Raw genomic sequence first — 15,000 nt, 5'->3', positions numbered from 1 at the left:
GAGGAACAGACTGAATGTGGAGAACAGTCTGGTAACAACAGCTGTTGCCACACTGCCCCCAGAACTATCAAAGCTTATGAAAGACAAACAAGCTCAGGTGTCTCATTAAAGCTGCCAAATGACTGAATCATAAGAGTTTTGTCATTCAAATTATTTTAGTTTAATATTCAGTTGTCTTCATTCTTGGCAGTGTTTTGCTGTGAGGTTGAAAGGGAATATCCTGATCTGGGAAATGTGCACTGGACTTTTGCCTTTTGGATCTAATATGTGTGCTATTTCTGTGTGCTATTTTGGTGTGATGTGCACTGATTTGAACTTTTGCTTTTTGGATCTACTTATCTTATGTGTGATATTTTGCCTGGTAACAGCTGCCCCAAGAACTGTCAAAGCTTATGAAAGACAAACTAGCTCAGGTGTCTTTTTAAAGGTGCCAAGTGACTAAATAAAAATACCGTAGTTGAAACTGTTACTGTGTGAGTCTGAATATATCTATCTCTATATAGGCTATATATAATATTTTGTTCATTCTCAATAAGTGTATAGCTATTTGTATTAAAGGGGAGTCATTCAAAATGATTTTAATTTAATATTGTTTTAATTTAATAATCAGTTGTGTTGGATAGTAAAAGTTGAATGAGATTAATGGAACAAATTTGGGAGAATCATCAACACGCTGTCAGGGGGTACACTTGGCATGGCAAAACAGCTCAAGGGGTACACGGCACAAAAAAGGTTGGGAACCACTGATCTAACCCCCCAATTCCAACCCTTTGATTGCTGAGTGCCAAGCAGGGAGGCAAACGGGTCCCATTTTTATAGTCTTTGGTATGACTCGACCGGGGATCGAACTCACGACCTCCCAGTCTCAGGGCGGACACTCAGACCACAAGGCCACTGAGATGGTGTGTGTGTGCGCCTCGTCTACGTTACACGCGACGCAGCAAATAAACAAACAAACTCTGCCATCACAGTCACACTGGACATCAACACTAGCGGGAGACTTCTCCCACCTCCAAATATACAGCAACACACACACAAGCTTCATTCATTATTTCTTTTTTATCAACACTTGTCTTGAATGACTTCATTTTCAAGCAGATCCTCGTCTGTCTGTAGTGTCTGGTGGATACTGTCAGGTGCCTAAATGTGCAGAACATGTGCAACAGCGCCCCTCTGTGGTCACAGACTTCAGTGAAACACTGCTGGCTTATGAGAAATCAGCCCGGTGAACCCGCCCTCAGAGACGAGAGGCGGATGACTCAAACGCAACACAGCAGTCTGACTCTGTAGGCAAGTCGACGCATGTCATCTTAGTTAGTAGCGCCCTCTGTAGGCCTAATATGAAGCAGATTAGTTTACCACCCATTGAGCTATATTAAATATATATATGTCGATGTTCCCACCTCGCTCTGAAGTCCTGATCTGCCTGCAGAAAGTCAACAAGCCGTTTCTCTCTTTATGAGGAGTCATGTGACTGAAAGATGCTCATCTCGCAGAGTCTCAGACACACAGATGGAATAAAACTGGGTTCATTTAACGGTTTAATAAACTGCGTCATGTCGGTCTTCTGTGAAGTACAGGCCCCGCCCACATCAACTTCCCTGTTTGTTTTACTGACGCCATTATCTCACTGTTACATCTTTTCTATGAGCGTTACTTTGAGAGAGAGGAAAAGAGGCAGGTGAACGCAGTAAAACACCTGCGATCAGTAACAAACTGACTCAGACACTTTTACAATCAACAGATGTGAACTCAGACAGTGGAAAAAGGTGACAGATATCAGCCAGGGCAGAGACACTAAACCACTCAGAAACCATTCACTTACTTAGCAGCACAAGTTCGAGAAGGTGACTGACACCTAAAGGTGACTAGTTTCATCCCTGAATAAAATAATAATAGGAATAATAATGTAGTATTAACACTCACCCTGCGTCTTCTCTCTGCTCTCTCAAAATGGTGTCGGTGTGACTCTGAGTTGAACTGCGACACACTTGACTTCCACTGTCAACAGTTACTTTGCTCCGCCTCAGCCTGTATAGAGAAGTGTCGTGGCAGCAGGGCTGGATGATGATGAGCAAAACGTCGCTCCGAGTGTTTCCGGCTCTGGGCGGAAAAAACACTGCAGCACACAGGCCACCGGAAGACGGGGGCGGGTCTTCTTCTGTCTTCCTGCCTCAGTAACTGCCAGGCTCTCTCTCTCTCCCTATGCTCTCCCCTCTGAGAGAGCCTGGTGACGCGGCAGGGCTGGGAAAGTAACTGATTACATTGTAGATTGTATTTATTGTGGATTTATTGATCCAATTCGCTGTGCACTGTAAATATTGACTCTTTTATTGTCTACTTTATGTTTGATATCTTAAGGTGCAAAATAAATAACACCTAAAAACACTTGGCTCTTAGAAATGACCAGTGAGTGCAGCCAAGAAATAAATGACTGGGTTTCTAAGAAAATTATGCTCTGTAATCCAAAGATGTAAACACGATTACTATATTAATATATATTATATTATATTATTATTGAGAAACAGATAAGACAAGATTAGCAAAGCTGTTCTTTTTTGTTGTTGGGGTCCTGAGGAGCTCCAGTAGTCAAATGCAGGAGGAAATTTGTTCAAAACTAATCAAAAAGTAAGATAATCAGTTACATTAGTTTTATATTGTGATACTTGGATTACTGATTACAATTTTTGACAGGTAACTATTAATTGTATCCGATTACATTTTAAAAATAAACTTCCCAACCCTGGTTACCACTCACAAGTTCCAGAGGCAGCTGCGGGCGGGATTTAGGTGTGACGACAGCTAGAAGCGAGCGATGGTAGACAGATGGTTCATCCAATCACCTGCCAGGGATTCTTTAAACACACACACAGCCTTTTCCATACAGTTTCCAAAGACGAGCTCCCACATGGTTCTGTGAACAAACCATCTGGCATATATATATGTCCTATAACTTCATTTCCATTCATACTCCCTGAACTCATTATTTCCACCATGTATGTATCAAGTTGAGCCACAGTCTACTGGTTGCTTTTGTAACAGATTTGAATATTTATTGAAGGAAAAGATCAAAGAGAGAACACATGTACAATACTTCAGCTACAGAGAAACAAGCCGTGTAGCTGAACAAAGACATGCGGACATTTCCAACTTTGTCCAAATGAAATAGAAACATGTGAAAGGAGAATGAAAGGGAAATAGTGTCTGAAGTGCTGCTGTGCAAAGTGCCACAAATCAATCCTCTTTATCGACATAGATTTGACTCTACTGTAACTATACTACAGACTTTACTGTACAAACCACCTGCAAGCAGCAGCTGAAAGATACTTAACTCAGACGTGGATCTAGGATTTCAAACAGCCCCCCATCAGAAGAAAGTGCCTGGCACTTTGTACTGGAGCGCCCTCTAGCGGCTTTCTGCCTCAGTACATGGCTCTCATGAACAGGGCAAAGCAAGAAGATATAATCATATCTCAAACTTGTATCAGGTCCCAGGGTCCTTACACATTTTCGATCAAAGAAAATCACATACTTTTTCCTCTGAAGATGTTGTCTGGTGTTCAATATGATTAACGCAGACCTAGATCTAGATCTGGTCTGATGAAGAAAGATCAGAATATGTGAGATGATCGGCAGGGTTCCTACATGCTTTCTTTCACATATGGCCGATGTTCTTGACTAGATGAGATGTTGGTGCAGCTATTTGATATAATGCATGCTGACAGTGGCTGGCTCATAAGAGCATCCCTCTATCTGAACATTATTCTTCACATCAACACAAGCTGTGTATTCAAAGTGGGTCTAGACCAAGATCAAAACTAGAATTGTGTGTATCAGACCTGAACTACAACATTTTCCATACTTTTCACAGACTTTTTTTTCAAATCCCCAAACTATTCACTTTCCAGACCTGCGTAGGAACCCTGAGTTACGGAAGCATGGATACAAGTGGACAGATGGTAATCATATACATATAGAGGGGAATCATATTTAGTCCCTTTGTGCAGCATGGGTTGCTAGTCGTCCATTGGGGGGGCAGCAAATCAGTGACTGTGCAGAGGAGAGGCAGCGCCCCCTAGCTGCTGTCAGCCTGGAGCATCTTCTCGATCTCTTGGTCCCACTGCTCGTCTCTGTCTGTGGCCTCGCTCACCACCTCGTACTCCTGGAGCTCCTGCTGCAGCTCCTTCTCCCAGTCTGCTGGCTCCTCTGGGGGAGGGAGGAGGGAGGAGGGAGGAGGAGGGAGGGGGAAGGGGGGAGGGGGGAGGGAGGAGGGAGGAGGGAGGAGGGAGGAGGGAGGAGGGAGGAGGGAGGAGGGAGGAGGGGGGAGGGGGGAGGGAGGAGGGAGGAGGGAGGGGGGAGGGGACACACTACAGAGGTGGTAAGATGGCTTTAGTTAGCCAAATTAACAGGCCAAATGACATCATGACTGACACAACATTGATATATTGACTATGATTAAAAATCTGATATCAAATCAGGCTTGTATATCTTTGATATAATGGATATCATAATAGCCATTGAAAAAACTATGAGGCTATGCAGTAACAAGCTGCTCCAGTGTTTAGCCCACACCCAGACACAGCCAACTAGCTGCTTATTCTTTATACACTATATTTATATTTCTGATACCAAGGCACACGGGAATAAAAGACAGGGAAGACTCAATTGCATCACAACATCAACAAGAGATCTAAATCTAAAAGAGATTTGCTCAGGTTCAGCAGCGTCAAGTCAGCCAGAATAAAACAGAAACGTCCGGTTATAACCGTCAAAATAATGACATTTAAATCAAAGTACTGTCGCTATGTTTTGTGTGTGATCCGAAATCCCCCAAGTACCAAAGAGGAAATAAAGAAAACATTTGCAGAGAAACCTGTTGTAAATAAACATACAATGTTGTGCCTTCCAAAAGCCAATTTTAACCCAAAGTGAGTTGACTGGTCTGTACACCCAGCAGCAGCATTATGTAGCCTATTGGTTTTAATAAATTAGCGCTTTTATTTTGAAGGTAATATTGCCTCGCTTCCGGTATCGAAGCTCTTTTTTTCAACTTGATTTCACTGACCAAAAGGGGGCGTGGCAATCACAAAAAGGAGCCTAATGCTGCCTTCCAGACACCTGGGACGTGGGTGTTTCCCAGTGGAAAAGTCCCACCCCCCACCTTCAAAGCATTCCAGAGCACAAAGGCAAAACGCAACCAAGAAACATGGCGGACCGCGACAAACTTTTTTTTGTTTAGCAAATAGCAAGACAGCTTAACAACGAGTAGAGCACCATCCTTACATATTTAAATGAAAATGAGGAGCAGCAATGACACATAATGTAACAGACTCTATTATACATTTTATTAAGGCACTTAATACTTTGGACTACATACTCCATGTTGCGGCCATTGTTGTGTGACGTCAGACAACTGGTTCCCAGCCTAGTGGGGGTAGATTTTTTTCTCCCAGTTTTCAAGTGGGAGCTCCCACTTTGAGTGCCGTTCCAGCGCACTTTTCCTAATAGGAGGCCAGAAAATCTGAAGGTCCCAGTTGTCTGGAAGGCAGCATAACTTCTAAACGGATTCACGTAACACCATGACACTTACGGTACGTGCACATCATGAAGCGCTCGGCGGCTTGCCTGCTGAAAAAGCCGCTTTGACGCTGCATCTTGATAGGCTGTCTTGCTCTATTTCCGTGTCTGATTGGTCCATTTACCTCGCGCCCCCTGCCGCTGGAACCGCCCACAGCGTTTCACTGTCGCAGACTAGAGGCGGCTTGTCTCCGAGCGGCTTCACGCTCGCGGGGCGGGACTAGGGCGGGACCTTTCGTTGAAGCTACCCAATGACAGCTCTTCCTACACATTTCCTCCCCGCACCCTCCTGTGTACAACGTTTCTACAGGCTACAGCTCCAAGCTGGAAGCTGGTTTGCACGCCCACAAAACGCTGCGACACAGCGGAAAAGCGAATTTGCCATTGTAGATGTGCACGTACCGTTAGAAAGGCTGGCAGAGGTATGATGCACTCTACCGAGTGCCGTAGTAGTAGTAGTAGTAGTAGTAGAGTTGTTGTTGTTATTATTATTAATATACATTTAATTACATTTTTGGCCTCAATGCTCTTTCCCCAGGCTTTTCCACCCTACCAAATATAAAATTCGGTGGGAAACAAGAGTGCTTCTGATTTTTTGATTTTTTTAAATGAAAAATCTGCAACATCGGCACAAAATATCGTCTTGATCAGCAGCTTGAATGACGAATGCTCATTTCCAGCTTAAGAAATGTAACAGACACACAGTTCCCTAAAGGATGAAACAAAAGTGTCAGAAAGCCGACCTTCAGGAGAGGGGCTGTCCTTCTTATCCAGCACCAGCTGCTCCATCTCTTTCTTCAGGTCGTCCTGGTTGATGTTGGCGGAGTCGAACGCGTCGCTCACAAACTCCGACACCCCGGGACTCGAACACATGTCCTCCTCTTCCTCCTGGGCCGGCTGGGACTGAAAACAGAGAGCTTCTTCCTCAGCCACTTGTATACATACTGAGCATACACAACCACCACATCCACAGTATAGCACTCTTACCTTCTGCATGTCACTGATGGAAACAGGTGGGGTTTTTGGTCTGACATTTTCTGCAAAGAAATGATATATATATTTTTATTTAGTGGCTAGGATATGAATATGTGTGTATATATATATATATATATATATATATATATATATATATATATATATATATATATATATATACATTAAGGTGACATCCTCAGGGGAGACACTGGCCCCTCTGTCCCCCTCCTCCCTCTAACCTGTTAAGGTGACGTCCTCAGGGGAGACACTGGCCCCCCTGTCCCCCTCCTCCCTCTGCTGCTGCTGGGCTGCCAGCGCCGTCAGCTGGGCCGATTGCTTGATCAGAGACACCCGGTAGAAGTAGTTCCTCCAGAACGCCTCCTCCTTCACACTACAAACAAACACAAACACAGGTGAGTCATCATAATGGACCGGACCAGGGTTACATTGACATAGAAACCAAAATAATTGAGCTCTAAATAAGAGTCAGATATCGTCCAATCACTGTCGTCCACATCTGATACGATGGTCATAATGATTTTTATTGATCACATATTAATTGTAGAATTGATCAATACTACATTACGTCTATGGGGTTTTGAAAGGTGCCATAAAAATAAAGCTTTAGGGTACTTACGTCCTAAACTGAGTGAGGTATTTTGATAAAATTCTGGACTAATATGCATAAATGTTTTATTATTACTGTTGTTTTTATTATCATTCTTGATTATTGTAATATGAATGCTATTATTATACTTTAAGTTTTAGTATTTTTTCCCATGGTCTAAAATATGCTTAACAGACTTAAAATATGCGGAACATACTTGCACTTGGAATTTTAGTGCTTTAGTCATGGCATCATATTACATGGAAGCTATTGAAAGAAATCATGAATTTTCCATAAAAATTCATGATTGAGAATCACTCAAATCAAATATAATGAGGTGTGTCTTATTTGTCCAGTCTAGTAATAATCTGGTATTGATTTAGAGGCAGTCGGTCACATTGCATGGGAGCTATTGGAAAAGAAATCATGAATTTTCCATTCAAATGTTTATAATAAAAAAAAGATTACCCACAACAATTAATTTCATTACACACAACAAAATCAATGACTTTTCCAAAACGTTCAATGATTTACAAATGTCATGACTTTTCCAGGCCTGGAAAACAAAATATTGAAATTCCATGACTTTTCCTGTTTTCCAGGTATTGCATGACTGTGGGCACTCGGTGACATTAATTAGACCACACACGTGCACACGTACACACACACGCACACGGACACACACACACACACGGACACACACACACACACACACACACACACACACACACACACACACGTACACACACACACACACACACACACACACACACACACACACACACACACAGACGGCCTACTGACTGTTTGGGGACCAGGTCGAAGCGCATGCGGTTGATGGGCTGGTCTTCTTGTAGCATGATGGTGGCCAGAGGGTACATCTCCTCCATGATGAAGCAGAAGTGCACGCCGGCCGGGGGGTCGCGCAGGAAGTTCCTCTTGTCCTACAGGAAGACACATCACCAGCGCCTCGCTTTTTACTAGGGATGCACCATATATCAGGAATATAAATAAATCCATCAATCAATCAATCAATCAATCAATCAATCAATAAATATAAATATAAACATGTATAAATATATATATAAATATTAATAATAATCATATCGGTATCGGCATCAGTCAAGAGAGTTGGAAAATATCGGACATGAATCATTTGAAATAAAATGTTGACTTTAAATGATCTGATTATAAGCTAATAGACAAGATTCTGCCTATAAAAGCTCTAGCAGGACCGTGTGCAGCAGCTAAAGACTAATGTGTTTTAGACACTAGGTGGCGCTTCATAGACCAGATGTTTTTTAACTGCAGACTGATAGGATCAGGTTTTATCGGCCAATCAGAGATGAGCTTTCAACAAAGCCGTGTTATAAGTGACATGAGAGAACACATGCTGACATCGTGTAGGATCTGTACGTGACTCACGGCAGACAGAGCCAGGATCTGCTGCTGGATGGTCTCTTCCTCGTTGTACTGTAGCCGACCCAGGGTGGCACCGCTGCATCTGGGCACAAACGCCAGCACAGGCAGCTTCACTCATCACACATTAGGGCAGGGGGTTCCCAACCTTTTTTGGCTTGTGACCTCACTTTGATGTCACAAAAATCTGGGGGCCCCAGACATTCAAATTTCGGTACAACATCGGTAATATTATCAGTGACATCGTCAATGTCGATGTCACTGATGATATGTAAAGGTGAAAAAATAAAATAAAATAAAATGCTCAAAATGAAGGCTAAATTTTGGCAGAGGATTTTTTTTCAAAGGGGTCCCTTGACCTCTCACCTCAAGATATGAAAATGGGTTTAATGGGTACCCATGAGTCTCCCCTATACAGAAAAGGTAGCATTTTTTACAGCCTAAATAGCTTTAATAGATTGTTGAGTATTTTAGACACTAATTAGACCCACGGCACTGGAACACCTAAACGGATTGGAAGTTGGAAACCTTAATCAATGTCTTGCTTGCACCTGTTTTACTTCCTGCCTTTTAGGCACAAAATGGGTGAATTGGGTGGGATGTGAAATAGGCGAATTGCTGTGCATCCCATCTGATCTCTTGGCCTTATTTTCCTGGACAAACTTCTGCTGTTCCTTTTGGAAGTCTCCGAGGAAAGTCTGGAAGCAGACAAACGCACAGGTCAGCACACAGACAGACACATACTCAAAGAAGGAAGGGACCTATATTGTATCAATGAGGTAAAAATGTAATCAATAAATAGACCCGAGGTTTTTAAAGTGGGAGGCGGGCTTCAGTGAATGGAAGTGGAAAAGAATATCTCAAAAGGAGATCACATAGAACCTAAACCTAACCCTAGAATAGTCTAAATTTGTGTGATTTGGTTAAAGAAATAGTTAAGATAATCAGTAGTTTTGGGAATTTTACAAGTTTTCCCCACTTTCCCAGAGTCAGAAACAAATAATTCCTTCAGGCAGACCTTATGACAGGTATTTTTATGTATTGGTGTCGTCTGAAGTATGTCAAACAAGCTACAGCAATATCAGGCTATCTTGGCTCAATTAATTATCGAGTGTGTGTAGGAGGGATGGCTTTCTGAGCTTTGTCTGAGGGGAGGCCCACAGTCTCAGACTTTGGAAACCACTACAATAGACTACATTTATCAAGGTACATCATCAGCGTGTCCCATTTGCCTCATGAAGAATATTATGTGAATATGAGGACAATACAAATTGTTGATGATGTCGCCGTGCAAGAAGCAGAGAGCAGCGTGCCTTGTCTATGATGCCGTCGATGTTTCCCTCCTCCACGCTCTTCTTGATGGTCTGAGCGGTCCCTGCCACAGACTCTGATATCTTCTTGGTGGCATTGGTGGCAAAACTGAAGATGTAGTCTTCAAAGAGAGGAGGGAGAGGGCGGGATTAGGGCTTCATGAGACTTGACTTGATGCATGAAGAGAAAACCTGAGACTTGACTTTTTGTTCTGGTGACTTGCTACTCGACTCTGACTTGTGCAGTACTTTGATGAAAAGGTTTCTTGTGTGTAGCAGACCTGTCATCAAAACATTGCTACAGCGACACAGGAGGAGCACGCAGAACAGAATGCAGTTTATTTAAATGGACCTATGGTTGTGTAACGTAGCTCAGTAGCACTACTAACACTGTCATGGTTGTTGGTTTGATTCCCACTGGGGCCACCAATGCTCACAAGAGTTACAACATACTGTAATGCACTTATACCACATTTGCTTCCACCAAATTACATTATCTTCATGTATAAGGTTACACCTGGCATTTTTATGGAGGACAGCAAGGCTGACTAACTGATGACGAGTTCCACATCTAAAAGAGAGATGATTAAGAAGCACGTAGGGTAGCCTTACCGCCCAGTCCTCTCCCCGGCTGCTCGGAGTTCTCCTGGCGGGCTGCTGGCTCATCTTCCTGGGCTGCTTGCTGTTTGTTTACCTCGTTCTGTGCCTGGACCACCTTCTCTTCTCGCTCCTCGGCTAAGTTGTCCGTGTCATCACGCTTCTTTGGGTACGCCGGGTTCTCCAAGCCCAGCCACGACCCAAAACCTTTCAACATTTCAACCTAGCTGCTGTCAGCCTGGAGCATCTTCTCGATCTCTTGGTCCCACTGCTCGTCTCTGTCTGTGGCCTCGCTCACCACCTCGTACTCCTGGAGCTCCTGCTGCAGCTCCTTCTCCCAGTCTGCCGGCTCCTCTGGAGGAGGGAGGAGGGAGGAGGGGGGAGGGAGGAGGAGGGAGGGAGGAGGAGGGAGGAGGGAGGAGGGAGGAGGGAGGAGGGGACACACCACAGAGGTGGTAAGATGCCTTTAGTTAGCCAAATTAGCATGTCAAATTACATCATGACTGACACAACACTGATATATTGAAAAATCTGATATCAAATCAGGCTTTTATATCTTTGATATGATGGATATCATTCGGTTTGTTTGATGACATATTTATTGCTCTACACTGGTTGTCTATGGGAAACACTTAACCTGAATCTATTCTGATGACTGTAATTATGATCTCTGCCAATGGGCGGACATACATTATTATGCAAATGCTTTATTAAACATGCTGAGGAGTGACACATCACCACATTATGCTCCATATTTATCAAGCATCTCAGAGTAGGAGTAGCGATCTAGGATCAGTTATGTCCCTTAGCTCATAACCAATGAGATGAGCATATTGATCTAGGATCAGTTATGTCCCTTAGCTCATAACCAATGAGATGAGCATATTGATCTAGGATCAGTTATGTCCCTTAGCTCATAACCAATGAGATGAGCATATTGATCTAGGATCAGTTATGTCCCTTAGCTCATAACCAATGAGATGAGCATATTGATCTAGGATCAGTTTTGTCCCTTAGCTCATAACCAATGAGATGAGGATATTGATCGGGTAGACGTCATCCTGTTGATGAAGAAAAACCAGGTCACCTACCTATAGAGAGCCAAAGTGAACGTCACTTCCTGCTTCAGCGCTGTACCAGAAAAGTGAGTCACTTTGCCTCTCTATACACGTTGCCAGCCACTGCTCATCCTCCTCATTCTTCATCACGGGCCTGGGCCCTGCACCCCGCGCACGTGTTCTGACCCGTCTGTCCTCAGCCAGCTCTGCCGCGCGCTTTCCGCTTCACAGCTGTGCCCACAGTGTTCTAAGCAGACCAGATGGCATCCAGCAGATGATAGAACACTCATCCCTAAGAGACTTGAGACTTGACTTAGACTTGTGACCAAAAGACTTGAGACTTGACTTGGACTTGTGACCAAAAGACTTGAGACTTGACTTGGACTTGTGACCAAAAGACTTGAGACTTGACTTGGACGTGCAAAAAATAACTTGTGAGCATCTCTGTTTTGTTGTCATCACGTGTGTGTGGTGTGTATGTGTGTGTGTGCGGGAGTGTGTGTGTGTGTGTGTGTGTGTGTGTGTGTGTGTGTGTGTGTGTGTGTGTGTGTGTGTGTGTGTGTGTGTGCATGTGTGTGTGTGTAGAGTCATGGCATACATACCTGATCTTTCTTTACTCTTTGCAGACAGTCTCCCAGTTGGATTTTCTCCTCTTCTAGCACCGTAACGTTATTCAACTCACTACCTCAGCTTCTATGAGCTGAGCGGTAGATCTTAGATCAGCCCCCAAAAAAACAAGCTGACTCGACCCGAGCCCGTTCTGTCTGGGCCCGTCCCGTCACATTGACTGCAAGTATGAGCACGAGCCCGACCCGAACCCAAAATTGTCTTCGTAAGTTGGCTGCTTGTCTCAACTATAACCCTGATGTCTGTTCAGTCTTATGAATACATACAGGTTTGAAGGTTACAATGTTATAACATTCTGATCTTATCACACCAAATATGACCCCAATTATATCAATATCTGACCACGAGCCCGGCCGGGGCCCGAGGTATAGAAGGGATATTCAGACCCGGCACATGGACCCGGTCGGGCCGGACTCGGGTTCTGGCAGAGCCTCTCACCTCTAATGAGTGGACTAGCTTCCCTGCACCATACCGGCCCCCGTATCCAAGGTTCATCCTATTTCCTGGAACAGCAAACAACGTTTTCATTGGATGAGAAGCTGACAGGATGTGTGGTGGGTTGAGCTGTCCCCTGTTAGTGCTGCCACGCCCCCCTCATCATCTCCCATCCAGAACAGGTGAGGCTCCTCCCCCTCTTGCTAGTTGACAGCCCCTTTAAAAGGGAGCCGTGCACAGTGTTGGGCAAGTTACTTTCAAAATGTAACTACATATTACTAGTTACTTTCATTTGAAAGTAATAAGTTACTTTACAATATTACTGTATGTGTAGAGTAACTCGTTACTCATTACACTACTTTTGCATTACTTTTATCAAAACAACAGCAGTAGCAGAATGACATCACTGCCCCGGAACCATCCAGAAAAATAATTTCAACCACCTTGAATTCAGTGTAAACAATCCAAAATTCGAAATGTTATTCTTTTCCTTTGTTATTGTCATCTATAGTGGTTATTTGCATAAAAACACACAGTTTGATTAGGAAATGATTGTTTCTTTTTTAAATATGTGCTTTGATTTAAAAAACAACTCAATTTGTAACTTGAGTTACTTGACAAAGTAACTGGTATAATATTACTGAAATCCTATAAGTAATAAGTTACATTACTGAGTTACTGCTAAAAGTAATATATTACATGTAATATGTTACTTTTGTAATGAGTTACCCCCAACACTGGCCGTGCATGGCTGTTAGTTAGGCTTGCCTCGCTCTTTCCCGACACCGCTGTGATGGTTGAGACAGAGTCATGCCAGAATAAGGAGCAGAGCTAGCTGGAGGGAGCATTAGCTCCTTCACACCACGGTACAGCACTATTTGGTTGGTAGCTCGTAGGCTCCAGCAACGAGGAGCATGACGACGGGGTTTCCCGGTGGCTTTCTGCAGGGCCCAGTTTGGCCTAGTACTGCTGTGTTGGAAGTTCTTCTCCGTGCCCTTGTACAGCACCACCTGGTTCGGTCGGTCTCTGTAGCTCGTAGGCTCCAAGGAATGAGGGAGCCTGATGATTGGGTGGCCTTCCTCATGGCCTAGCTCTGCTGCATTTCATAGGAGGAGCTCTGTTGCCACTGCTGTTTTTGTCCTATAGTTTCTTGTCCTTTTTGTCTTTCATTTTGTTCATTTGGCTATTTTGTTTATTTCATTTTGTAAAGCGACTTGAGTGTTTCTAGAGGGCTCTAGCATTTGAAAGATTCCTTATTGCCAGTTACAGTACGTCAGGTGGCCATAGTTCCGCAGGTGGTTGGTCACTGGGTGGAGGCCTATACCTGGGTTTCTATTAGGGATGGTCCGATCCGATACTCAGTATCGGTATCGGAGCCAATCCGGCCAAAATCACTGGATCGGATATCTGAGGGGGAAAAGAGGTAGAATCCGATCCGATCCATTAGCCTAAACTATCATGTAAAATGCCGCCCGTCACGGGGAAGAGAGATACGAACGCGTCAACGCGAGCAGCACAGCAGCAGCATGACCGAGTGCACTTTAATATGATGGAGTAGGCTATTTAGGCGTTGGAAACGGGTTGTTTGTTTGATTGGCTGAATCAAACAAACAACCAGACAGCAATAGCGAGAGGGAGAGATCCACTCCAACAAGCTAAGGTGAGAAACAAAAACACAACACACAACACATCACAATATCACCATCAATATGTTACCATTCACATCAAGAGGTGAAGTCACATCTAGGCACTTTCTGGCAGATGAACGCTCAGCAAAGTCAATCCTAATGAACACTCACACCAATAAGTTGCCTCAGCAGTGATCATAAAGTGCCGATGTGTCAGTCCTTCATTATAATTCATCCCAAAAGTCGCATCTTCCTTGAAAACGCCAAATAAAACTAGATTAGCACGTGTGTCCCTGTTTACAAACACATTGATGCGTAAATTCCCCTCCACCGTGTTCCACGCAAGTAAGGGAGACCAGGGACTGACTGTGTGTGTGTGTGTGTGTGTGTGTGTGTGTGTGTGTGTGTGTGTGTGTGTGTGAGAGAGAGAGAGAGAGGAATAGAGAGAGAGCATGATGATGCCAACAGGGCAGGGAGAGCTGACAACTTCAGAGTAGGGGGGGCAGAAGCCCTTTTCCCACATGCGCTTTGTACCGCAAAATGACCGGTACGTGGTCTAATGCCTGCATGTGTGAAAGTCGTCGTGCCGGTATAAGCGCGACCCCGTCGTCCCCGACATTTCACCAGTTTCGAGCAAGTCAGAAGAGCGGTATGCTCTTAAGGGGACGCAAGTGGAAACGGGTCCAGTCATTTTCCGCGACAGCGGTCCTTCAATCATGGGCGAGGAGTAGCCTACACACGTTGCTTAATGTTCCAGCGGGCATAAT

At 44.0% G+C, this 15,000-nt stretch overlaps 2 protein-coding genes and 1 pseudogene across 3 annotated transcripts in view; 1 reads left to right on the top strand and 2 right to left on the bottom strand.

Annotated features, from left to right (window-relative positions):
• LOC310791542 (NACHT, LRR and PYD domains-containing protein 3-like) overlaps positions 1 to 15,000 on the top strand; it is a gene marked incomplete at its 3' end in the record, with an annotated part of 520,630 nt that overhangs the window by 381,094 nt on the left and 124,536 nt on the right. The window lies entirely within an intron of this gene.
• LOC310791117 (uncharacterized protein) overlaps positions 1 to 15,000 on the bottom strand; it is a gene marked incomplete at its 3' end in the record, with an annotated part of 134,365 nt that overhangs the window by 34,733 nt on the left and 84,632 nt on the right. The window lies entirely within an intron of this gene.
• LOC310791004 (synapse-associated protein 1-like) lies at positions 4,076 to 10,702 on the bottom strand (annotated as a pseudogene). The gene is made up of 9 exons: positions 10,501 to 10,702; positions 9,892 to 10,010; positions 9,210 to 9,276; positions 8,585 to 8,663; positions 7,964 to 8,103; positions 6,792 to 6,943; positions 6,565 to 6,614; positions 6,321 to 6,474; positions 4,076 to 4,206 (listed from the first exon to the last, which is right to left on the bottom strand). The product of its transcript is annotated as a synapse-associated protein 1-like (transcript).

Source organism: Poromitra crassiceps (assembly GCF_964638095.1).
Source record: "Poromitra crassiceps genome assembly, chromosome: 16".
NCBI lineage: Eukaryota > Metazoa > Chordata > Actinopteri > Beryciformes > Melamphaidae > Poromitra > Poromitra crassiceps.
This window is presented reverse-complemented; position numbering and strand designations above follow the sequence as displayed.